The following is a 12,791-nucleotide window of genomic DNA, read 5'->3' as shown; positions in this document are numbered from 1 at the left end:
CTGTAAAGCTCTGTCTTGTTTATATAAAATCCTCAAGGTTCTTTAACTCTTACAAGAATGGATCAGGATATAACCAAGCTGTGTAGACAAAAATGTATTTCTTAATTAGCAAACAAAAAAACCCCATCAGCTCTTCATTTAAAACAACAAGTTTATCTCCCTTTGGTATTTTGCCAACAGTTGGATGTAGTTTGCGGGCTTTTTCCTTTTCTCAGGCTCATGCACACATAGCTGCTATATGAAATATAAAGTTATATAGAATACAAAGACTTTAGCTTTAATTAATTGCTATGCACGTGTCACCAAAATAGGTCATTATTTTATGGGGTGGCGGTTTGAAACACAAAACAAGCTTGTCTGCATGCAGTGAAAGGAGGAAGCAGGAATATCAACAAGTTTGGATAATTTTTAAAGGAAATTCATATGATCTCTTTTGGTGATAAGACTTGTAAAATGCTTCTGTGAATCATAACTAATGTACTGTAAGGGGAGGTAAGTGTATAACATGAAAGTAAAAGCTTCAGATTTTTTCTTAAAGTTCATATCAAAACTTGGCATATTTGATATGTTGTTCTTAAAAGTAACTTATGCTAAATTGAATGAAGCTATCTGCACTGTCTGGGACACGACGAGAGAATGGATAGGATTGAAAAGCACTTTAGCAGAATATTAATCAGGCCAGATTCTCTTTGGTATAACTTATTCTTGTTCCTTTACCACTAGCTTACATCACTTTAAGTTCTGATCTGAGTGAGATGGCTTGGGCAGTGAACAGTGGTTGACAGTGGTGTTAGCAATCAGAATATTTTGTATTTCTTAGAAGCTGGAAGCAATCGTGTCTCTTAGTTCACATCTTTAAAACCTCGGGTTTAAAAACTGCAAATTAGGAAAGTGAGACATGTGAAAGAATTTATTTTGGGGGGGGGAAAAAAAAAAAGATGAAACAAATCAGAATTATTCCAACATGGCAAATGTTAGGCTGGGGATGTATGCTGTAACTTTGTGTTTTTTGATTGTAGTGTATCCATAGAGATTCTTCACACTGTGATATCCTGAGTCACTCCTCCAGTTTTAGCTTTGAAACTTGTTGGCAAGTGACTATTTCAGAAACAGCATATTCTGTTGTAAAAAGTGTAGATTATCTTATCTTCTTATCTATACTTTTCACTGTTTTTGGAAGCAAATGCAGGTTATTGGTCTTTCTGAGTGATTTTGTTGGGGGGTGTGTGTGTGGTTACAGCTGCAGTAAATTTCACATTCAAAAGAAAATGAGCAGTGGTTTTAATTCCCCTGTTCCATATTTGCACTATTGAAACAGATACTGTAGTACGTAGTGCTGTGTGGTACCATGATGCGAATTCATCAAAACGTGCATTAAGGGGCTACACAACACAAGGGTAAGGATATAAATATATTTTACAATTCTTAGCTTCCTATCCTAAGAATAGTTCATGAGTGAATGTAAATTTACAGCAGGTGCTTATCAAATGTGAAAATGCTTGCAAATCAGAAACAAACTTTGGGACTATAAATGTATTTCAATGATAGTTCATACAAAGAATATGTTTGGTAGTAAGAAATAATGTTCTTTGCTTCTGTAAGAAGCAATCAGACATTATTCTATGTGGAGAATGTTAACATTTGGGTTAGATTCCTATGCAACAAAACCTGTCATCCTCTAATCAGAATGCTGATTATTAGGGAACATATGATGGCATAAATTATTATTATTTATTTATAAGACAAGAAGCAGTACCCAGCATAAGGAAAATGCAATAAGGAGAAAGTACAGTTAAATCAGTTGATTTTACTGCTTTGTTCAATGCAGAAGTGATACACTAGCTATGAATTTTCTTTTCTATGGATTTTAAAATACCCGATATAAAATATTGATCAAGTATGTTAATGTCTTGCCATATTTAAAAAAGCGAAAGTTCTCTGACTTCTGAAAGTAATCTTTGAATGCCACCATGACTTGGTTGTTTGTCCTGATTTGGAATATTTTGCTCCACTAAACTAGAACCCTGTAAAATCTTTTGGGTTTGACTGTAAGATGCACTTGTGCAGACAGTAATTGGCCTGCTATAGAGATATTAATTAACATGTTAGATATGTTTTCTTTATTAATGAGAAATTCACACATACTATTTAAATTAATTTGTATAGTTTAAAATTAATTTATTGTGGCCTTTGATGACCTCAAATCTACTAAGACAAAGCTGGAGTATTGTACTAAGTGTTAAACCATTCATTAAACATTTTATGCAAATAGTGTTTGTTTATAAACAAATTAACTGCAAGGATTTTCAAAACAGGTGCTGTGTTGTGAATGCGTACTAAATGATGTGGTACTGAAAGAATTAATTAGACCTTCAGATGTAATTAGTTGCAATAATTTGCGTGATTAGCGGCTTGGTTAAGAAGTAAGACACACACATTGTAATGCATGGAAGAGTCACTGCAGTAGCTTTGTCTTTCATACGGTGAAGATGAGATTTCCTCATGTTTAGGAAATTTTTCAAAAAATTGCTGACATAGCTGGAGTTAATTGCCAAGTATCCTGTAGGGGGTAAGGTTTTTTTTTTTTTTTTCCCTTGGCTTGTTGCAATGCATATGCATTGGAAGCAATACAATTTGTTTGCACCTCAATGAATTTTTAAAACAGGAGGCTGTTAACCCTAGATCTTCAAGTCTCTGGAGGAAGGAACTGATACTTAATATGTTCAGGGTTAAAAGATAGGCTATGACAAGCCATATGAAACAAGTCTGGTGTTTCAGGATCAGTTCTAAATATTCTTATAATTTTCCCCCTCCTTGCAATCACACATCCGATTTTTCTCACATACCCAACAATGCAGTCAACCATTGGATACGCATGAAGATTGCTTTTGAAACTGATGTTAGTCAAAACTCATTAAAAAGAAAGCTATGATTACTGATACTTAATTTATGATGATCACACTTCCAGTTATGACAGGTACCTCTGTGACTTGCAAGAAAGCTTTTTCATCTTGATAATACCTCGCTTCCTGGTGACAATATTACAGAGTGGGTATGAAATGAATTAATAGAGTTTTTTTTTGATCTTTATTTTACCTACTTGTAAAAGTGGATTGACAGTAAGCCACAATAGATTCACTTTTGTGGTCACTGGTGGAATAGCATTGCTATTTTGAAAGAAAAAGCAAAAGAATTTGTGCCTTGAGGCATCAAGAATGCACAAATATGAAAGTAATACACACTTTGGCAGAATTCATTGCTCTGACAAGAACCCTTTTAATATAGTTAGAAGCTCACTTGGGGGGACCTGCACGTGTGTTTTGAAAGGATAGGTATGTTCCCTGCATTGCTTTGTCAGAAAAAGTCTCTAGAAAAACTCAAAGAAGAGTGTAGAAGAAAGTTCAGTAAATTGTCTTCAAGCAAATAGCTGTAATTATTTGACAGTGTACTGGAGATGAGGTGATAAGAGGCTTCTTCGATTAACGCATTTATTTATGGAAAGTGTTAGAGTTGATCTGTAGAGGTGTCCTATCCTCAACAGATTTAATTTAGGCTGTTAAATGCAGGACCTTATTTCATCAGGTTGAACTACAGCATATTGTAAGATGAGCTCTGGAGGAACTTTATTTTGTCCTGGATGGTAAAGGTTGTGTTAGGACTTGTTTTGTGCATTAATACGGTGATTGTGAGCACTGAGCTGGGGAGGACCACCTCGTTTGAAAGCCAAGTCTTGCTGTATCTACCAATGTGTTAATATGCTATCTGACGAGTTGATTTGTAGTTGCAAATCTGACAAAAGCAACAAGACTCAGCAGGAGGTCTCTGGTTAAATGATGAACAAAATTATATTTGGACTGGTAACTGGGAATTACTGGCATTCATGCATCCAAATGAAAGTTTTTTTCTGTTTTTTTTTTTTTTTTTAAAGAGCTTTTTATTGTGAAGTCAATGTGGAATGCTGTTTCTTTTATGACTAAGGCATAATATAACTACACTACTTCTTTTCTACAAAAGAATGGCTATTTTCACACTTAGCAGCTTTTTAAAAGAAAACTTAGAACAGCAATTGAATAAAATATTAAAAGTGACAAAAGAACAAAACCCGTTGTTAACTGCTACACAGATGCTGTCTGCTGTTGCAGGGATTACCCTTAGTTACTATGAATGATGTTGGCTATCGTTGGTTCTTTGGATGCTTCACAGTTGGTTTATTTTTAAAGAAGTTTTTCTTTCTATTCATGTTTTAATAGCGTATGTGTCTATTAGTTTCAAGGAAAGAAGCCAGTGTTTTAGCCCTGAAGAGAGTGAAGATCTGTTGACAGGGCAGAGATGGGACCCACTTGAATGTTTTATTTTTTCCTTTCTTTTGTCTGTTTAATTCAGTTCTTTCATTTTAAGTGTGTTGTTTGCAAAGTAGTCTTTAAAATGAGCTCTTCTGTGTTGTGTTTGAATTTGAACAAAATTAACATTTGTATGTCATCAGTAGATGCAATACGTAGCTCAAGGCAATGAAGGAAAGAAAGTCAAAGAATATGGGAAATTTGATTAAAATGAATAAGCGGGGGAAGGTTTTAAGGGTGGACATAGCTTACTCATTGATTTATTTGTATTGTTTCTTGAGGCAAGATAAGCTAATTCCATGCGATGCTTAGAAAATAGGCTTTAAATCTGAAAATAAAAAGGCGTTTAAGTCGATGAAATTAGGTTTTAGACACTGTAATCTAGAGACTTTCCTATTACGTTTCTTAGTCCTGTGTCATAAAGGGAACACAGTGCTGTGCAGGTAAATGCTCTTTGAGTGAACGTTTATGCTCTTTGAATGAATTTTCATAATAGTAAAGTTATGATGCAGGAAACATGGCTATCTTAATCCATTACCAGACTGAGTGTGGTTCTTGTCTATATGAATGGCAGCTTTGAGTTGATCTAAGTAAGGTTAAAGTGGGCATGGGGAAGTAAGTTAGTAACTCTTGCTATGCCTATGAAGGCAAACTTGCCCTGCCAGCAAGAGTTTGGGTAGGGAAGCCAGAGAGAGGAGAACTTTGTATGTGCCCATCTTCCTTGATATCTGCATGAAGTCAAGACTGAAGGCAGGTTGCATGGTTGGATGTTTTCATTTGAACCTGTTTTATGTTTTTTTTTTTAATTCTGTAGTTTTAGAGATCCTTTCAGTGCTACTTGATGTTTAGCTGTCAGTAGTAGGAAAGGAAGACATTTTTGATTTAGACAGAAGTTTGGGTGAAGAAGTTTGTAATCTGGATGTATAATGATGATGTGCCTCATTTAAATGAGGGAGAGGAGGCTGTAAAAAGTAGAGGTGTTCCCTCAGAAAAAACTTCAGTACTACTTTGTCGGGTGCAGCCAACTCATGACAGGCATGCTCTGGTATCAAGGTACGTACTCAGGCCTACATGGGACAGTGGTCCTGCTATACACATATTGGGAATATAGCAAATTTCAGGCTGAAAGGGACTTCAGGAGGCCTTTACTCCAACTTTCTGGGCTAAAGTAAAGAATTAAATGTACCTTCTTTGAAAACTGGATGATCTGATGACCAGAAACAACCTATTTATGTTTATAACAAACCTGTTTATAAATTCTTCTTTGCACTCATGGGCTACAGTTTTTTTGCAGTAGCTGGTCTTCTGTAGTCACTGAAGAGTTCATGTCACATACAGTGCATTTCTGTTTTTCAGCTTGGAAGCATGGAAGACTTTGAAGAACTGAAGCCAATTTATCTTCTGTCAAGATGGCTGGAAACTCCCAGCAAATCGAGGGTGACGGGAAGATTGAGATTATTTTCAGCTTTGGTCAAGGACAGTACCAGGTACTGATGCATACAACACAATTGACTTCAAATTCTTGGCTGAAAGACCTCCGTAGTAAAATAATTTTTCTCTGGGTGTTTTGCAATATTGTTTAACTGCAAATTTAAAATAACTTAGTTAGCTTTCATTCTTTTGTTTACCTATGGCAAATGGAAGTGATTTCATAATTTCAGTTGAAATTAAGCTGCGTGTGTTTTTTCAATGTTCCCCAAGCCAACAGCAATAGGAAGAACAAAAAACTTTAAACAGCAGGACTTGGAGGTGGAATCTGAAATGGCAGTGTTCATACTATTTTAACTGACTGCAGAATAAGCCAAGCCAAACAGAACAGAGACAAATGTTCCTTAGCTGCCTCACGTGACATGAGCCAGAGGGCCAGCCACCTCAAAAATGTGTGTAGCTATGGGGGATTCTCTTGCATCCCTCTAGGGAAGCCTGCATCTTCTGCTTCCTTCTCTTCTGTGAAGGGCCTGTACACCAATGTTTGCAGAATGGGGAATAAACAGGAAATGTTAGAGATCTTTGTGCACACACACAGCCGTGATCCCAATTCAGTCAGTCGTGGACACGTGATCAGACCACTCATATGACTGAGAAGCTGTCATGGATGTTTATGTACTCTTCAAGAAAGGCAGAGCAGCAAAGCGAGGTGGCAGGGTTGGTCTTTGTGTGAGACAACTGGAATGTTTCAAGCTCTGTCTAGGGATGAATGATGAAAAATTGGAGAGCTTATGGGTGAGAATTAAGGAACGTGCTAATGTGATCAGTTGGGGGTGGAGCTAATCACTAACTCTCCTGGGCTAAATGCAGCCCATAGGCCTTAGGTTAGACTTGCCTGAGTTAGAGCATTGGGAGGTAGGTGAACTCAAGAGAATTGGTTGATCATGCACCACATTTCTGAGCTCAAGATCAGTGCATCCCTAAGATTAAGTATCAGACAAAGGTGGAAGAAGACCCATGTAGATGATCAGGGAGTCCATGTTAAAACTCAAATGGAAGAGGACATTCTATGAAATGTAGAAAAGGGGTTTGGCCACTTGGGGGAAATGTAGGAATGTTGTCAGCACATGTAGGGATGCAACATGGAAAGCTGTGACCCACTTGGAATTAAATCTGGCAAGAAAAGTCAAGGCTTTAAAGTATTCCAGCAGCAAAAGGAAGACTAAAGAAAATGTGGGCCTTCTACTGAATGAGGTGGGTGCCCTTGTAACAGAGGTCACTGAGAAGGTGAAGTTTCTTTGGTTCAGTCTTTACTGCTAAGACTGCGACTTACAAATTCCTGAGATAAGAGGGGAAGTCTGGGGAAAGTAAGACTTCTCCTTGATTGAGGAGGATCTGGTCAGAGATCATCTGGGTGAACTTGGCACACACAAGTCATGGACCCCAATGGGATGCACCTGTGAGTGTTGTGGGTGGTGGCAGAAGTGATTACCCAGCTGCTCTCTATCATCTTTGAAAGTTCACGGAGATTGGGAGAGAGATGCCTCAGGGCTGGAGGAATGCCATTGTCACTCCAGTATTCAAAAGGGCAAGAAGGATCTGGGAAACTATAGGCCAGTCATCCTCACCTCCATCCCTAGAAGGTGATGGAGTAGCTTTTTCTGAATGTCATCTCTAAGCAATTGGACAAGAAGGTTATCAGTAGCAGTCGGCATGGGTTCAGCAAGGGGAGATCATACTTGACCAACACTGTAACCTTCTGTGTTGTTATGGCTGGCTGGATAGAATGAGGGGAGAGCAGTGGATGTTGTGTGCCTTGACTTCAGCAAGGCTTTTGACACTGTCATCCATAATGTCTTTGTAAGTAAGCTTAGGAACTGTGAAATAGATAAGTAGACAGTGAGGTAGATTGAGAGCTGGCTGGCTGGTAGAGCTCAGTGTTGTGATCAGCAGTACAGATTCTAGTATGCCTGTAGCTAGCAGTATTCCTCAGGGGTTGGTACTGGCTCCAGTCTCGTTCAACATCTTCATCAAAGACCTGCATGATGGGATAGAATGCACCCTGAGCAAGCTGATGATATGAAGCTGGGAGAAGTGGCTGACACATGAAGGCTGTGCTGCCATTCAGTGAGACCTGGAGTGGCTGGAGAGCTGGATGGGGAAGAACCATATGAGGTTCAACAAGGGTAAATCCTCCACCTGTTTTGTTGATGTAGCAGTTTGTGGCATACATCTTGAGTTCATTTGCTTCTCAGAAATTTATTTAGGCAAAGCTGTTGTTACATGAAATAATGGCAGACTTTAACTGCAAATATCAAATCAAGCTTATGTTAGATTTTTGTTTTTAAACTTCTCTTTTACTTTAAGTGAATTGAACATAAATTCAGGTTTGGTGGAAACTGACTAATTTCATTAATATTTTGTATGTTAGGAATGAAGTGTTTGTTATCATGGAGATCGTAATTTTTGTGCACTGAATTTGCTTTATATGATAGAGAAATTATAAGCTAGAATATGTGATCAAACAGCAATATGGAAAGCTTAAATAGAATGCGCCCTAAGGACAAAGGCTGCTTAAAACTATAGGGGATAGAATAAATGGGAGTTTTAGTAAAGCTATCGCTGATTTCAACAGATAAATTATGCTCTGCCTTTTTTGTATCTCTTTGGGACTGTACTACATAAATTATGACCAAATATAATTTAGGCTTTCAGCCTATATTTCTGAACATCCATCTTGTACATTTTAAGTACAAAATTACCATTTTGCAGAAGTCTAAAATTGAGACAAATTTTTTTCATCTGTGCATTTAACTTTTGCATACTTTATTGCAGCTAAAGGGTTAGAGAGGACCTCATTACTATCCAGAGGGTGATGTTAGTCCGATGATTGTATAACTGTGTTAAGATCTACGTAAATGTGAATGAAATTTGGGGGACAGAAGTGTGGAATTATGTATTGTTTTGGAATTGGTATGGACTGTAGCTTTAAGCAATAAGTAACATGCTCTTTTTTTAATAAAAAGCAATCCTTTGTAAATCCAAATATTTTTCAGAAAGTGATATATAAATTTCCCTTTTAAAATACAGTTTTACAGTCAAGTCACCTGAACTTTGGCATACATAAAACCCACAGAGTCCAAGCCTCCAATGCACTTAGGAGTTCTCAATTTGCACTTGAATATTAGTGTGTGTATATGAATAACGCAATAGATCGTAGGAGCTCTATTTTCTATTGCTCAAACACAGTGTTTTGTAGCTTGGTTCTCTGTGTAAAATCAATGAAGAGTTGTATACTTCATTTCTCTCATTATAATATGTGATGCTGTAATCCTATATGGAATTCTGAAATTACTAATAACCACAAGGTGCATCCTTGGGGTGAGTTCATGTCTTCTGGAGAGGATAAAATGGTGGGAAAAAAGATGAAACTCCTCCTTTGAGGAAGGCAAACTCTTAAGAAATTTATATTTTTGACATAGGAGAACTATGTAAAATTGACCAAAGATAGCTTTAAATAATATGCCAGTATCTTTCAGTCATATGAGTGGAGTTTTTTGATCTATCATAATGGAGGACCATCTCTCCAGATTTGATCTAACTTTTCCATATTGAGAATAAGAAACATTTAACGCTTTGCAGATGCATTTGAAAATTGCACTTTCAGTATGCAAGAATTTAAAACTGTAAGACCTAGGCAGCATTTCTGCTAAAATTAGCTTTGTTTTGTATACATTTGATGACCATGGCTTTAAGAGTTGAACACAGACTTTCAAGATATAAAAACAATGTGAGCAGAGAAACTATCTGTAGTAGAAGTACAGTGAATAAAAGTGCTGAAGAAGAAAATCTACCTCACCCCCCAGATAAAGTAGGCAATTTTTTCTTTGTTACAGATCTGGTTTCCTATTCATTAGGATGCTTGTATGTACAGTGTTTTGCCATTACAACGTTTACCTTTTTTCTGTAATTAATATTTCTTTTAAAGCCAGTAGCGTTTGCTACACTGTTGACTTCCCTACTTGTTGCAGTAAGTAGGTAGAAGGAATATGGGAACTCACATAGTAATGCTAATTGCTTATAAAGATTTTAATGACAATCACTTTAACTGATGGCAAAGATTAGTCTACTATCACAGACACCATCAAATGCAGCACCAATAGCTTGTCACCTTCATCAGAGGAAAAAAAGGTGTTTCTGTTATCTACATAAAATAGTGGAATATTTAAGTTTGAAAAGTGAGAGAATGGCAGTTTCAATTGTATCTCTCAGCTGTTCAACATTAGAAAAAAGTAAATTAATAAAAGAATAACAGCAACAAAGATTTCTATACGCCTCTTCTCTATCATTTAACCTGTTAGATGTCTTCTAGGGAGGAAACAACATAACAGTTATAAAAATTGAGTAGCTTCTTTGGATCCCTAATTAGTTTTCTTTGTATAGTCTCTTTTTTCTTTGAAAAATGAAAGAAATAGGAAATTTTATCCTTCTGGGATCACTGTCAGATTGCTGCTGTGTGACTCCTACCTTCTGGGTTAGGACACACCATGTGTCTCTGCATTTTGCATTCCACGTTTGCATGCATTTTTTGAGAGTCTTCTGAGGTTCTCTTGGCCAGAGATTCAATTGCTTAAGGATATTATAGCTGATGCTACAATACAGTCTTACTTTTTCAAAAGACAGTCTCTTCTTGAAGTAGTCAAGATTCTTCCCAATATAAGGAAGCATCTCTCTGTGTAGCTCATCACTTATTTTTCAGATTATGACTGGGAAGATGATCTTGTGTTGGCATTAAGACTGTTCCAGTGTATGGTAGAAGAAGATGAAATGCATTCTGTGTTTTACAAGCTCCTCTCATCATTAATTATGTATTGTATTTTACTTTTTAGGTCATGAGCTTTAAAGTCATCTTATGCACACAGAAGAAAGTCTGTGAGTTAGCTATAACAGGGTTAAATTTTATTTGAGTCGTTACTAAGTGATTTCATGTCCAGAGAGCCTTCAGCTCAGGATGTGTAACGTTTATCTGCCTAGAATTAAAAGGAAACGAAAGAGATTTATTAGTGCTTGTTTCTTGAAGATGGTTCTCCACATTTGGATTGGTTGAATGATTGAGGATAAAAGGCTTTCATAACGATGTTGCATTGTACAAATGAGCTCTAACCAGAAGTGCTGTCCTAAATGCTGCTGACTTAAGGATAAAAGTACTACGAGAACATAGCCCCTACAGTTTAAGTTATAACCAATGTTCTCTTATAAAATACTAGTTTAACTGGAGCAATTTAGTTTAAGAAAATTAATTATATGTGCAAAATGGCTAGGTTTGCACTGAAGTTTAAAGAAATAAATAACAGGAACAATCACATGGTTTTCGAGGTACAGATAGACTAGCTGATCATCAATAAAGTGGGTAGTGATGCTGTAGATGTAAGACTGAGTGCCTTCAGAGAGGGCACAGTCACTTTTAGATGACGTGGGGAAGAGACTAATGTAAAGGTAGGCAAAAGTACATGCATTTTTGCATTGTAGACATTGTTTTCCTTAAACAATCCGAACATGAGAAATGTCTATAAAATCTTTTCCTAAGTTGAGAAAGAAGAAACTGAGCATTCAAGGAATCAGTAATATCTAAGTAGGTTTCAAAAGCAAGCACTATAAATGTCATACTATCCATAGATGCTAATTATTTTTTCTAAGTAAAAAGTATGTACATCTTAACATCACAATTTAAACTTGAAATCCCCCCCCCTAAAGAAAACTTTAATTTTTCTTTTGTATTTGCCCTTAAAACACTCACTGAAAGGAAACGTACTTCAAAATATATTGACCTTTACAATCACAGAATCATAGACTCACAAGGTTGGAAACGACCTGCAAGATCATCTAGTCCAATCACCTTCCCATTCCTATTAGCACCACAAGCTACTAAACCATAAAGGTATAGAGTTTATTAGGTATAAACTCTTATATAACTATCATGTTACCTTAGAATACTACAATTATAAAGCTTCTTGTGATGTATAGATTAATGTCATAATTCGTAGCTCTTGAGATTAACTGTATCCCCTAAAATAAATAAATCTGCTGTTCATAATTAGCTTTTTAAATATAGAAATTACATTTTCAAACAGTAAAGGTACCAGAAGTAAGGAAAAAAAAAAAAAAAAGTGATTTGACTTTATCATATGCTTTTTTTTTTTTTTTTTACAAAGGATCTTATTACAGGCATCTGCTGTGTGATCCTTGCTCTGTTCTGGATCTGTCAAGGGCGGAAAAAGTTGCTGCTTCCAGGTTGTAGTGCAGATTGGATTGTGGGTGCAGACAGCACTGTGAACGTGTGGTATTGTACTGCTGGCAGTGACCTATGAAAGGCTATTGCATGCAGTCTAACTTGGAGAATCCAGCTGCTAGTGACTTCAGGAGCTGGGGAAGACAGAAAAGTGGGTTAAGACTTCTCTCTCAATCCCTGTGCAGCAGAGATATAGAATTAAGGCCAATTTATTGTATTGCTTACATTTCCTTGCTTTACAAATGTTTTATTTCTTCAAAGAATGATAAAGTATATTGCCATTCATACAGGGAATAGCTATAGAAACATATATGAAAATATTTAAGAACAATCTTTTTTTCCTTTAAATTTTCTGTAAGCGGCTAATGAACTTATGCACTGTTTGCACTAATTTAGCCCTTTTGGGTTCTATAGTGAATGTTTTAATTTGTGGATTAGTTGGGAGCTGTCTGGTATTCAAAATTTTGTAACTGGTCTGTGTGATTGGTCACTCATCCTATTTTTGCCTTCTGGCTGCATGCCTCTGGAATTTATAAGTATTTGTAAAAATATATATATATATGTATATATATGAAATAAGAAATTCTTGAAACATTCTGCTCTAGTTTTCCCCCAAAACATTCTAATTTTCTGCTAGTGACTAATTTAAATATATGATTATGATTCTAGCAGTTACCTCCAAGTAAGTGCAGATGCAAAGATTCAGAGTCAAAGCATGCAAAAGAATAGCTAAG

At 36.4% G+C, this 12,791-nt stretch overlaps 1 long non-coding RNA gene across 3 annotated transcripts in view; it reads left to right on the top strand.

Annotated features, from left to right (window-relative positions):
• The window catches only part of LOC149916146 (uncharacterized), a 135,005-nt gene that overhangs the window by 57,130 nt on the left and 65,084 nt on the right, over window positions 1-12,791 (top strand). For all 3 annotated transcript variants that reach the window (XR_016470760.1, XR_016470759.1, XR_016470761.1), the window contains exon 2: window positions 5,697-5,827. This is a non-coding gene — a long non-coding RNA (uncharacterized LOC149916146). The remainder of the gene's footprint in view (window positions 1-5,696; window positions 5,828-12,791) is intronic.

This window comes from Phasianus colchicus, chromosome 13, assembly GCF_987193195.1.
Source record: "Phasianus colchicus chromosome 13, bPhaCol1.hap1.1, whole genome shotgun sequence".
In the NCBI taxonomy this organism is placed as follows: domain Eukaryota; kingdom Metazoa; phylum Chordata; class Aves; order Galliformes; family Phasianidae; genus Phasianus; species Phasianus colchicus.
Note: the sequence above shows the minus strand (reverse complement) of the source record. Positions and strands in the feature narration are given on the sequence as shown.